Source organism: Anticarsia gemmatalis, chromosome 7 (genome assembly GCF_050436995.1).
Source record: "Anticarsia gemmatalis isolate Benzon Research Colony breed Stoneville strain chromosome 7, ilAntGemm2 primary, whole genome shotgun sequence".
Taxonomy (NCBI): Eukaryota; Metazoa; Arthropoda; class Insecta; order Lepidoptera; family Erebidae; genus Anticarsia; species Anticarsia gemmatalis.
The window spans coordinates 2,572,354-2,585,138 of NC_134751.1; the positions used below are offsets into that span (position 1 = coordinate 2,572,354).

The following is a 12,785-nucleotide window of genomic DNA, read 5'->3' on the forward strand; positions in this document are numbered from 1 at the left end:
AATGTACCGAATTGTTGGTGAGTTTTTACTTGACATCAAATGACAATGTCACTATGTGAGTTGCTTTGTTCTGTTTGAAAATGACTTAAGTTTTATTTTGAATAGCTCCGAATATTTTCTCAGTAACTTTTGAAAACATTATCATTTTACAAAACATAAACATGCTGACTTGGATATTCGAGCGATAGTTAATGTAAATACCATTCCTGCATGCCTGACTACATTATTTGTAAACAATCCAGAAAAACATTTACAGACGCATATAACTATGACCAGTCACATACCCACACATTATTTGTTTTTGATCCCATGGTGTAACTTCTGCAGCTACCCATTAAAAAATCAGAAAATCACAAAGAAATTACCATAAAACTTAGGATTCAAGGATGCATCACACTTAAGTAAAACCTATTAAACCTAGTGAACATTGAAAAGTTAACACCAATTACCTAATAGCTACACATTTCAAGCCTATCCAGTAAACGGTCCTAACTATCTCATACAGTATCACGTAGTGTGAACGCATTGTAAAATTAGCGCCGACTCTTAAGAGACTTTGACCTCGCCGTTGTAGGCTTCAGAACAAACACACAAGGTTCTTTCAAAAGGTTTCATTTGTTACACTTTATATACTCAAATATTGTAGGTCAGACTTTGCAAAAAAATAAGTACTACAGGATATCCTATGATGAAATTCTTTATGATTAATATATAATTTGTTACGTGGTTAATGCAATTATATGCAATTTAATAAGAGGTTTGAGAGATAAGATTTCATTAAAAGTAATTTAGTGTTGGATGTAGAGTGTTCCTAAATGCTGGTTATAGTGTGGCTGATAACAAAACGGAGGTAAAATATAGGGTTGCAATTGCAGCACATACAAATCTAGTGATCGGAAACTAATAAGATTGTTTAATGCAAAGTAAAACCATTTTATGAAGGTTTACCAGAAATAAAATGCAGCAAATAATTTTATCTTTATATTTAATTTGATTAGAGCTTTATAATTACGTCTTTTTACTTACCAATAAACGTATTTGATAAACATACATTTTCTTCCTTTACAAACACAGAACTTAAGATAGAAGATTATATTTCATCTATTACCGTCAAAAACGCAGTCTCAAATCTAAAACGATATCCATTATAGAATTAAGCCATTAAGTACAATTTCTACATATAATAGTAGCAATTTACTAACATTTTGTATTACCGTGATAGATTATAATGTATTAAGAACACGAACGTTCAAACAGAAGTTCGGATTTTAAAGATAATTTAAGCACATAGGAAATTGTGTAAACTTACTTTTACTTAACTTTAATCATGATATATTATGTTTTGAGTTTAACATCGTAAAGTTCAGTATTGAATAAGTAGTAAGTAGGTGTATCATATCTACTTAATAAGAATTAAAAAAATATTTTAGATAGATTAACCTAAATAGCACGGAAAAATCGTGGCAAATACATGTGTTTATAATTTTTTGCGTATCTCATATTAATTTATTCATTGCATATTTTGTTAAAAATAATCGCCCATTCGACGTTTTTGTATGTCTGCTTGTTCGGGACCAACTAAAAATCTAGGGAACAATTTTTCCTATAGAAAGTAATTACCCATAGAAAAAAATATTCTCGAGGATGGTTTTAGTGTATTTTTTATAAGTTTAGTGAAATTAACGAAAAATAGATTATAGATATATTAATTCTGAATTCTCCATAATGTATTAATCATGCTTAGCCTTAATTTAATACCCTCTACCTATAGTAAAAAAAGAAACAAACTCGTATAAAAAATAAAGATTTGTATCCATTATTCGGCATCAATATTCTAAGTTTCACTACATAAGTGTTATGATAGATTACAGATGTTAATTTATCGCGAGTGGGTCAAGTTGAACGTTGCAATATTGTAGAAAGTGGATTACGATAACTGGTTTTAACAAAAGGAGTGCAATTCCGTTACACTGTGGCTTGCATTTTGATGTAAATTTTGCTTGAATATTGATTGTGATTTAAAGCTATTAATTATAATATTATGATTCAGGGCATATAAATTTCCCAACCCGCACTTAGCCAGCGTGGTAGGCTCAAGACTTTATCCCTCCCTAGTTCCGGAGAAAACCCTTGCCCGGCAGTGGGATAGTCTTATTTTAAAAAATGAATGAAGTCATGAATTTATTTTTAGTGTTTTGGTGATAGCAATTATTTATAATTTATACACGAATTTGGAATTACCTGATTTATTAAATAAGATATTTAACCCATTACTGTCCCACTGCTGGGCAAGGGTCTCCTCCCGTAATGAGGGAGGGTTTAGGCCTTGAGTCCACCACGCTGGCCAAGATTTATAAGATATTATAGATAAATCTTGGACTGGAAGAGTTTGATCTACTTTTTATAAAAAGACGTCATGTTTATATTTAGGAGTGGTTTTTGGTTTTTCAGACATGTTTTTAATTACATTATAATTTCATACTTTTATGCTCTTCACTTTTTTAATATAATTTTCTCCGGTGTTCATTGACAGACACTCAGATCAATGTTAACGTCATCTTAAAACACAATAACTCAATTATGATTTCTCAAATTCAGTGAAGGCATTCATTTTCCACACTCCATTGTAATATTAAAACTGCATTCTTCCTCGTCGGACAACTATCAACAAAATCAGCGCGAACTTTTTACTTTTTTTTTCACTTGACTCTACGTAGAGTCGATTTGCTCAACTCTTGCGCACGTCACACCTTTCTTGTTTTTATTCAAAAAACTACATTTCACAAACACTCAATTCATTGAAACTATTGTGTAAATAATTATGTTTGATTTATCATTAATTTTTAATTAATTATTACATACAATAAGACAGAAATTACGTTTTAAAAAAAACTTTACACTTTTTTACTTTCTTTTACTATTATGTAGTTTGTGTTTTCAATCAATAAAAACTTACGCGAAAGAATGTAGTCTATCAGAGAGATGTTGAGTCAAGTGCTTCCGGTGCCGAACGAATTCTAGGAAGACTCTCTGAAACTGGTTTACTGTCATGGACGACACTTGTCGCTTAAGGCTTCACTCGCTTATTACATCGACTTACAAACCAATTAGTAATAAGCATTATGAGAGGTTATTAACCGCTCTATAATAAATAAATTGCTCATTTTAACAATGTGTTTAGGTTATTAGAATAAATAAATAAACAAATATCTATTTTAAGTTTTTTTTTCAATGTCAATGCATTTCATCAAAATTTTTGTTAAAGAATGCGCTCGTAATATATTCAATAATGCATATATTATTCTACGGATGCACCTTGTCATACAATATGTGATAGAATTAATTAATAGTATTCATTAGCAATGCAAAGAAAGAAAGTGAGTGAAACTAATATCAGACCTTAATACGAAAACAGCTTGAGCGATTAGCGCGCGTTGATGTCTTTTATATGGAAGATGGGATGTAGTATGTGGAGTATGTTAATTGTTATTGAATGACATGTAATGTGAATATAACCTGTGATTATCGAATCTTAATGACTTTAAGGTATTTTGAATTATTAGTCAATGTGTAATTACATATAATATTTTGGTAAGAATAATTTGGTCCTTATAAAATTTTATTGAAATTATTGTTAGTTCTTTCGGTGTATACGATTGCAGCTTTGGAAATGAAAATTGGTTCGTTTCCCATCCAAATAAAAGAAAAAAATTAAGTGTCAACTAATCGACAGCAATGGCGGAATAATAACAGTACAAATATCATAAAAAATGTGTTTTTACCAGTCATTACAATAAAAAAACAGAATTAATTATGGAGCCGCTCAAAGCTGATAGTAATCTCGCAAGGCGTGGGATATTTGAACAAAGAATGCGACTTTTACAGCGTTTCCGATGACTCTACCTAACTCTACGTATATCTGAATAAGGATGCAGACGGAACTTTCACTGCTATCTTTTTTTATTCAATTCTGACAGACGTCTGAGACTCTACATATCGAAGAGGATGGAATCGTGCATAAATAAACAACCGGTTGTGTTTGAAGTATATACAAATAAAGTAGTGACGGCCCACACGGTTAAGGTCGACATAATGATGATAGACCCCATAAATTGATTTTACTAGTAGCCCAATGCTCAAAACATGGAACTTGTAATCGCAAGGTCATAGGTTCCCATCCCACTCGGTACAATATGAGGTTCGTTGAAAGTAAAAGCTTTTCGTGGCTTTAAAAGAAATGAATGATAATGATTATGAAATGACTATTTTCCAGTAACAACAACTCTATCGCTATAATGTTTCGCGACTAGAAAACTAATTTAAAATTGATTGGTAGAGTTTGTAATAATATGCAATTGTAAATAATGTTTGTCGTGTATGAATGTTCTATACGGCTATTGTCATAATATCGAGAGTCTATTTTCCAATTTTACTGAAAGTTTAAATTACTCTATTTGTCCTTACATAAATTATCTACATGACAGAGTTCGATTATCACTCATAATTATGCGTCTGTTTACTCTTACTCTCATGTAAAGTCTATTAATTTGACTCTATCTTATTAAAGAAATCCGATACAGAAAACATACATATTGTTTAGCAGTAATGCGAATACGAATCCAACGTTTTTACGAATGAAACAAAGTCTTCCAAAACATAAATGGGAGTTTATCGACTCTATATACAAATTGCAATTAGAACGTCATTCTCGAAGTTCCAAAATATCTATTGTTTTATTGTTTGCCCAGGAACCGAATCTGAGACAATACAGTCGTGAAGTCGTTAGCACTGAATTAAAACATAAGTTCACTTTCTGTGTAATTCGTGTTATCTAATGTTATGCATTGTTGCTGTGACAGTTTTTCATTGTTATGTAATGTATAATTATAAATACAAAACATTTGAAATAAGTAGAAATTGGTGAATGGTGAAATGATTTTAGTACGTTCGAAGTGAAATTGTTTTGCCTAAGTATGTTTTGGTTCGGTAGTCTAAGTAGAGTTGCTATGATAGAGCATTGGGTTACGAGGAAAGTAATTTAATTGCTGGTTAAGATATTCTGGTATTGATATTTTTTGTTGGATGATGTTCAGTTATAGAAAGGTATGTATAAGGTGCGGTCTTTTTTGTTCGTAAGAAAAAATATATTAGTTGAAAAAAAAAAAGTTTTGTTCTAAAAGACAGACGTGATATAGAAAAATTATGTACTAGCTTTAAAATTTACTACGTATCGGAAAATTGTTATATTCCGCAAACATGCAAGCACTTATATAAAACAACTTCCGAAAGTAAATAAGGAAAAACGTAATTATGGAGAAACAATTTATACTTGAAGTGAAACTGAATCTAGTGCTATTTTGATACAACTAGTTATTGATACCTATAAGAGATTAATAGATAAATATAGGCATAGGACACCGTGGGTGAGTGGACAATATGAGCGAATAAATAGGTGTGTTAGCTTTCGACGATGGCCAGTATAACCTGCGCCGTAACGTCAGGCATTCTTAGGCAAAATGCATGTTCGTGTTAATTCCCGAATTGTTTTAAATAATATTTAGTTATCTTCTTACTTTTCGAATTATTAAACTGTCTAATATATCATCTAAATTAAATATATTTTTATTATGATCTGCAGAATTGTATTATTAAGGTGTAACTTAACATTTTTCATCAAATCGATGCAATTAGGTACACTAAATACATAAAATACCAAAATGTTCTAGAAATAATTACAACCTAGAATAGTTATTGCGAGTAATTATGTCGTTAAAGAATCGTTTATGGAATTCAGATCAATGTATTAAATTCACAGCGCATTCATATAATCGGTATCAGTCAATTCTCAGACCCCCCAAACCACTTTCATTTCTTCAACGCCTTGGAAACATTCCTTTAACTCACTTTAAGAAAAGACGATCGAAATAGCTTTTGAAGAAGCCGATCGACTTTAATTTGGCTGAATAGTGCGAGTTTAATTTATATAGGAAACAAGCAACTACCTATGTCCACAGGTTGTTTTTTCCAGTCAACTATTCACATTAGAATAAAGAAATCTTACTTATTAAATAAATACAGCTCACGCTAGTTTGGGAATCAGGAATCTCACAAAAATTGTTAACACAGTTTTGTTACAATAAAGTTAATAATTGCGACTAATCTAAAATGTTTTTACAAAAATTAAATATCTTCAATTCTCCTACTAATATTACACGACCTAAATAATCCTAGACCGTTATCACTGCATAAATAAAGCCTTAAATTAACCACAAGCTTACCTAAGTACACATAAAAAATCGTATTATTATACCTTTTTCTAGACCTCTCGTCACAGTTTACAACTGTTCAAATCTACGGTTACAAAATAGCAACGACATAATATTCTCGGCTGAACGGAGGCTGTACGTCGAGCACGCGAGTCACTCGTAGATTACACGATAATGTAATGTATGTAATGTGTGTTTTATCAACATCTTGTTAGAAAAGCTTGATCTTGATGAATGTGAGAGATGAGATTTAAAACTAGGTTTTTTAAAAAACCATTTTAGACACCTAAGTTGTGTATTTTAATATAAGATTTATTAAGTACATTTATGTCTACTATTCTTGGATATAATCCTGATTTGTACCACCCCGTGATTTAAAGCGGTTTTAAAAAATATTAATAAACAATGTAAAGTAGCACGAGGGTAAGATTCTCCTTAAAGTACTAGTATAAATGGCTTCTAAGTTGGTAAATTTCTATACACTGCATTTAGAATTCCAATAATAACTAACTAATTTATTGATTTTAGCAGTAGTAGTAGAAAAAAAAAAGAAGTACTCAATTTTCAGCAAACAATTCTATCAACAGTAGCCAGTATCATCTCAATTATCTTTCTCCACAAGTTTTATCTATCTTCATCACGAACATTTCTTCAAAAATGATCAATAAATATTGATCATCAAACGTACGATTTACATGCAAAATATGTATCACCAAGTGAAATGTAAGCCGGTAGCCGTGCACGCACTCACTTTCTATATCTATGATGATAAACTTGATGCTATGTTTTTTTATTGATTTTTGATTTCGTTACATTCGTCTCACTTTTTCGAATATTTATTTGATGGATTACGGATATTGTTATGAATTGTTGATTAATTATATTATTTTTTTAATTTATTTTTCTTTTCACCTTTTGACTTCACTTGCCAAAGCTGGGTACCTGAATATTTACTCAAAAAAACATTTCAGATTCTTAAATGAGGTTATTTAATAACAGTCGGTAGCTTTGATGTAGGTAAATCAAAGCTGTTATCAAAGGTTTTAAACTTCTACACTCCTATGTAACTATTTATGAAGAAATCACATTTAAATCTTAAAAATACTTAAGACAGTTATTATCCATTAATTTCAACTTGTAACGTAAACGTAACATATTTGCAACTAATAAAATAAATGCACATTTCAAGATAAAATTTATAGCAACATAATTAAACTAAGATTTAGATCAAAGCAGTTTTAGCTGTTTTGAAATCCTTGCATAGTTTAGATTTTAAAAGTTAGACATTCTTTGAATTTGTACTTGGACTTGTGAATTTCATACATAGGTCATACTTTTAAGTTAAATATAGGCGAAGCGAAACAAGTTATATAAATACCGCATGGGTTCTTACCTACTAGCTTATTTTTCTACTTAATTTCTACCAAAATTGAGACAATTTGATGTCAAAGAATTTATGATCAATACATTTATTCTTACCATCTGACAAGTATTATTATTCACATGCTATAGTTGAGAAGCCTCTAGCCATTTACTATGAATATAAGTACTATTAATACTTTTCTAAAAGAAAAATCGAATTCTACTGTCAAACCACAAAAGCTATTACGTATACGTCTCATACTTTTATACCAGAAAGATTGTTGCTATGTATGTTTGTATAAGAGTTCTATGTGTTTGTATTTTCAGTGAACGGATTGTATAAAGTGTAGCGATTAAATCTAATGGTTGACCAATAGGACAGTTCTGCTAACAGCTGGCTTAGATCCGGTTAGTTAATAACGATATTGAATGCTCTTGTTTAATACGTTTTAGTTCGCAAAACAATAAGGAAATTGTCATTTTCAAGCTTTTTTGGTGTGCGATAAATACTTTGAATTATGCTTGAAATGTGTGATTTTGTATAACTATTGTAATGCGATAATTATTAAGTCTCATTGTCAAAGTTAATGTAACTGTAATTCGAAAAATCAAGTGCTAAATACTGATAAAGAATAGATAAACACGGGTTTTTTTTAGTTGTTTTGTTTGTCAATAAGTAATACTTATTCTAGTTTTATAGTATCGAATATTTATACCAAGGTTTAAATAGTTTTTGTTTAAAAAACCTAGTTTTATTCGTTGCGTAAACTCAGAAAGTTTTGTTCTTTCTTTTTCGAAGTAAAAAGTGCTTTTCCTGCCTACGATCTGTTGCAAATTAATTAACTTTTGTTTTCATTACACCGTTTCTTTTTATAGTTTACCCGAATGCTGTTATTTGTATATATTATAGAACGATTCATGTAACTACATATGAACGCTTAAGATCTAACAGCGATAATATTTATTGCACCAAGGCTTTCAAACGTTAGTCGTATTACATTCTGTACTACATACCACATTGTAACAAGTGCACTTAATAATATTTCTACCCGCAGTTTACACGAGAAATCGCCTCAACTATGTATCGAGCTGCAATTTTAAACTAATGTAATAACTGCTCAGACGTGCATTTGAAAAGAAAAGTGATTTCTTACGAGAGAGGGTAAAACTAACTTCACTTTGATTAAAACAATATTTAATTATCTCAAAGTGAAATGTCGCAACGCAGCGAGTGATATAGGGTACGTTTACTTTCATAAAACTTGTTTTTGCACAAGCCGCCACTTGGCAAAATGTTACCCAAACGCATAATTAACAATAATTTCGCTCACTGCGACATTTTTACTCATTACGCACTGACTAAATTTAAAGTCTAATTTATTTCAGATTACTTAGTCGGCCGATAGAGCGGTCTATCGTGACTGCAGCCACACTCATGGTCGAAACTTTAGAAAGCGAACAATTTATCATTGAGTCACCACAAAAATAATTACACAAAATTATATTACGCGAAACTTACCTTTTAGTAATATTACGGTCTTCAACTTCAATTGTAGTAAAAAAAAACACTTATTAATTTTTAAGTCGAATTCACCATTATTCCATCTGTCACTTGTTGAAAAACACCGACACCTTCACTGGCAGTTAAAAAAAAACTTTTAGAACACGCACTTCCCGCCAAAAACTCTACATATTCGAAAAAAGAAAACCGATAGATCGATTTCCGTATCGATTAGATGTCAACGTCCTCGACGCAATCCGGACACTGGCGGCAAGTGTCGCCGTCAGCTCGGACTTAACGCGCGAGTGCACTTCATTCGCAACCAACAAAAATAATTATATCGGTTTTCGAAGGGTTCTACGATTTGAATTTGTGGCGGGAAGCGTGTGTTACGTTGAGAGCGTGCGTTCGGAAATGTACGCGGAGGCCGGACGGTGCGCGAATAGCGACTGCGGTCACTGCAGCTCTCGCGACACTCTCTGCCCACCGCTAGCCGCCTAGCCGCATGTGTAAATGTTAATCCGTGATATTATTTAGTTTAACCGATAAACGTTGAGCCGCCGCATTCGATACGACCACCCCTCCTCCGTCCACCTTGTGTTATACAATACACTTCAAGTAGCTCTCGTTACAATGGTCAGTCTAAAAAGGAGATAGGCCACTCGCATTTGTTCGCACAATAGTCGCTTTCAGCTTTGATTTTTCAGTCAAGTTTCAAAAACGAAAGCTAGTGCTGACATAATTTGTTCTGTGTCTTTTACATGATATCCGTGTCCCGGGTTATGTAAACACAATGGGTAAGCAATGTAAGCATGGTTAAATGACAAAGAGATTGAACAAAAAAGTTGTTTTTAACCTAAATTTGTAAAATAGCAGGTATTGCACTAAGTGTTCTATGTCGAAGTTGTTTGCAATAGTCTGCGGTGAGAATATTTAAGATGGTAATTATTACACTTGTACAAAGTATAAAGATTTGTCAAAACTAGTGCCTTTCGCCTCTCAACTACATAATAGACTACACGGACGCAATTTTAAAATACTTGTTACATTACAGACATAATAATTTTATGTTTAGCTCAGCTTGTGGAGGCCAAATTGATATAAGATAGTCAGTTTCTTTGGTCGATCTAAATTATTAATACAGCGTATCGCCGCCGACCGACAACAAGTTTGATTCCCAGGACGTCGAAGTCGCTCGCCCTGTGTTGTTCAAGGAAGACACTACATCTAGTGTAAATAGTGAATTAATATCCAAAGAGTAAAAAGCGACTAGATTTTAGAAAATCTAGTAATCTTCCCATGCTTAAATCCAATATTTAAAGATATAACTATCTTTGACGTTTTTATAAATTAAGTCAAATGATCGAACCCTACTGTGGATAAGTAATAGAACGTCATGGCCTGAATGGTGCAATGGTTAGAGTTTACTGCTCCGAAAGAAATGGATTCGATTTCCACGCAGACTCGATGTTTCATGCGACGCTTGATCGCCGTATAGTTCAATACTCCGACTTAAACCGAACTTCATAATTATTATAAATGATGTTTGTCACGAATGTCTCTACCTACTGTCTGATCAATAACTTAACAAATTGCTGTGTTTCTCCAAAGAGTTGAGCCAAAAGTACCATCGAAAGTTCTAGAAACCTATATTATAAATGTGCAGTGAATTAAAACCACAAAATTCCCGACTTTGACATTTTTATGGACAATATGAATGATTTCAAAATGTAAAATGCTGAAAATGTTGCAAACAATATGTACGTGACTATAGTCAATGCTATGTTCACCTGTCACAGGTATAAGTATTAGAATTGTTTTATATATTTTTTTCTATACCTTTTAATAGAATGTAATATTTTTTACTGTTGACAATCATAGAATATACATATTCGGGCATGCGATTCTGACCTACCCTAACTCCATCCCTACTGACTGTAGCTGTATAGTCCCACTCCTGTCTATATTCCAAATTCTTACATAATTTATTCTCACCACTACCTTAATTTTCTAAACAGATCTACTTAGGGTTCAGAAAGGCGGCCATTCGTAAAATCATCAACCAAATCACTTTACAGCATAGTTTTGGGAACCAAAACGTTTTGTGCCGACCCTGTTTAACGCGCAATTAGGAAAAGACTATAATATAGTACGGACTTAGGTACTTCTTGCTCATATTACATATTATGAACTTTTGAACATTCTTAAACCAAGCAATTTTCTGGAGTAAATAGTGTCTCACTTGTTAACCCAGATTATGATTATTATTGTATAAGTAAATCTAAGTAATTATTGTATAATAAAAGTATAAGGTGGATCAAATTTTATAAATATCCACATAATAATTATTAATCAGAGAAAGTGAAACAAACAAGCAGATGGTGCTGCCATCTAGTATCAAATCAGCAAACCTTACACAGAATGAAGTTTCATTTGATTTTCATGACCGCATAATTTTTCGCGTTGATATAGCTTTTTTCTATCTATAAGAAATAGATAGACTAGACCTACTCCAATTTAAAACCTCGAATCAAAACTTATTATAAGGCCACTTTATGATTGTTTGATAGTTTTGTTTGTAGTTTGTAGTTTAGTTCAGTTTGATAGTTAAAACGTAACAAAGTTTAATTTAAGTAAAATAGTAAGATTTACTGTATTTAGCCCACAATGACACATCTAAGCTAAAATTGTTTTATATAGTGCATGTTTTGAAACCACTCACGTCGAAAAAGGACACTACATTAAAAGTGTTTGCAATAATCTCCGCCCGAAGGAGTATTGCTCTAAATTTTGTAGTAGGCACCAAACTTATATTTATTTCTTTATTATCTTAGAGGTTATATTTATAACAATATACAATGCAACGTATACAGCGGTCCTTGCACTAAGCTGGCTTGTATCGCAGAGGCCAGTTTAGACGTTTATACATAGTAATTAATAGACATTAGAGATTAAAATTAGGATGTAGCTAACAATTAAACTTGGTTGTAAAACTATATGTTTATATAACTATAGCTGACCCGCGCAACTTCGCTTGCGTCACATAAGAGAATCATAATTTTCCCCGTTTTTGTAACATTTTTCACTGGTACTCTGCTCCTATTGGTCGTAGCGTGATGATATATAGCCTATAGCCTTCCTCGATAAATAGGCTATCTAACACTGAAAGAATTTTTCAAACAAATCGGACCAGTAGTTCCCGAGATTAGCGCGTTCAAACAAACAAACAAACAATCAAACAAACAAACTCTTCAGCTTTATAATATTAGTATAGATAAGAAAAACTTTTTGCTTTTTCGACTGTTAATCAATATGTGGTAAGTTTATTAAATCATTTTATGTTCATTTCTGGACGAACGTTTTAAATGTTAGCTTTACGAATATTTTCTAAACGAAATTACAAATGTCCCGACTGAAATACGTGTGTCATTCTGACAGCTGTTGTTGACTTTGACGTTTTTTATCCTCTGACGTATTGTGATGACGGCATACCGGCCGCGCCAGAGGCTACCAACATTAGTACGTTTTACAAAAATTTGTATTTTTTCTTTTTCATCAGAAATTAGCAATCATTTTCTTTTCTCATTTTTCCGAAACACGAACAAATACTTATAACTAAAAAATATGTTGAGGAAGGTCAAATAAAAAATCTCATA

General features: G+C 32.0%; 1 protein-coding gene across 17 annotated transcripts in view; it reads right to left on the reverse strand.

The window, feature by feature from the left end:
* Positions 1-9,658, reverse strand: part of LOC142974273 (uncharacterized) — a 126,532-nt gene extending 116,874 nt beyond the window's left edge. For 16 of the 17 annotated variants that reach the window (XM_076116483.1, XM_076116487.1, XM_076116484.1 and 13 more), the window contains exons 1-2: positions 9,523-9,658; positions 9,148-9,265 (exon numbers count right to left, since the gene is read on the reverse strand). The gene's annotated coding sequence lies outside the window, so the exon portion shown is untranslated. Of the gene's footprint in view, positions 1-9,147; positions 9,266-9,490 lie in introns of all 17 variants that reach the window. The other variant, XM_076116481.1, reaches the window with a different exon arrangement.
* Between the last annotated feature and the right edge of the window lie 3,127 nt (positions 9,659-12,785).